Source organism: Helobdella robusta, assembly GCF_000326865.2.
Source record: "Helobdella robusta unplaced genomic scaffold HELROscaffold_7, whole genome shotgun sequence".
NCBI classification, from domain to species: Eukaryota; Metazoa; Annelida; class Clitellata; order Rhynchobdellida; family Glossiphoniidae; genus Helobdella; species Helobdella robusta.
This window is the reverse complement of record NW_008705398.1, coordinates 1,196,755-1,198,571: the sequence shown is the minus strand read 5'-3', so window position 1 is coordinate 1,198,571 and position 1,817 is coordinate 1,196,755.

Sequence of the window (1,817 nt, the reverse complement as noted above, 5' to 3'; positions counted from 1 at the left end):
ATCGAATCCAGTCAATGCAACATCAGTGCCAGGCACCTTAACCACAACACTATACAATTACGCCGTTAAATGGTGCGTTAATGTTGTGTTGTATTACTAAGGTTAGAATAAAAATTTGCTAGCCTATATTAAACAATGCTTTTGGGGTTTATTAGATGATAATATAGATTGATTTTAATTGTGCAACTTTGAAAAAAGAAATATGTATGGGATGAGTATATCATCTCTTGAAGCATCTTAAAATCATCAATATCATCACCTTCATCGTCGTCATCATCATTATCATCATCATCCTCATCATCATCCTCATCATCATCGTCGTCGTCATCATCATCATTATGACCACTTAGGTCCACAGAGCTGATCGATCAACTTCATCCCATTCTTCCTTCTATCAATCAACAAAGAGTCCATACAATTATCATCATCATCAATATTTTCAACATCAACCATTATCACCCTTATTATCAATATTATCATTATTATTAAACATATTATACAAATAAACATGTCGTTTCGAACTGTGATTCGACAGCAGCTCTCACAAGGTACATGGACACAGACAGGCATGACAAACTGCAGTTGTCGATTATCAACTGGTTAGAGATTTGTCAGCCCTCAGACTGTTGCATACTTGCCGATCCTAATGCAGAGAATGTACGTCCGATGTCAGCGTTTTTCGACAAGTTGCAGCCAGACATTGCCATTCTCCAAAACAACTAAATTGAAATTTTAGAGCTCACAGTTTGTCAGGAAACCAACCAACCTAGCTTCATCACGTGAATACAAACTCCAGAAATATAAAAACTTGAAATTAAACTTTAATTCAGTCTATAATAACTGTTCGTTGGTTATTAATTCATTTGAAATATCACCTGCTGGTTTCTATAACAAGTTTAATCTTCTTCTTCTTTCTTCTTCTTTCAGGACATTGGCGACCATCGACCTCCACAAAACCCGATCTTTAACACCTTGTAAGAATTGAAATATAGTGATATTCAACAAGGGACACAAGGACTTCACGAGTGTGATTCGTCGTTGACCGCGGTCTCTTTTCCCTGCATCATCATCATCATAATCATTATCATCCTCCTCATCATCATCATCGTCATCACTATCATCATCATCATCCTGACGTCATGGCGATGATGATGACGTCGTCTTAAGTTGATTGATTACACGTAATGACTATTATTCGAAAATTTCTTTAAAGCATAAATAACCCGATATTGACGATGATGATGATGATGATGATGGTGATGATGATGATGACGACGATGATGATAATAAATATAAAAATGAATAATGATAAATAATAATAATAATAATAATAAAAGCAATTACAATTAATTATTCCTCTCATATTTTGATCTCATTACAATCAATCAAAGGCTGGTATATAAAACCAAAAAAAAATCTACACATTGAATAAGGATCTCATCATCATCATCTTCTTCATCATCATCATCATCATCATCTTCATCTTCACCATCACCTTCATCATCGCCATCTTCTTCACCATCATCTTCATCATCACCATCATCTTCATCATCATCTTCACCACCATTTTCATCATCATCATCTTCACCATCATCTTCACCATTATCTTCATCTTCACCATCATCTTCACCATCATCTTCACAATCTTCGTCATCATCACGTGTTCGTCAGGGTCTCCAGTAGCAGGTGCGTTCAGTCATTATCACAAAACAAATTTTTTCACCATATTTATCGTCATCGTCGTCGTCATCATCGTCTTCATCAATTTCATCATCATAATCTTCATATCAGCTTCATCATTGTATCGTCATCTCATC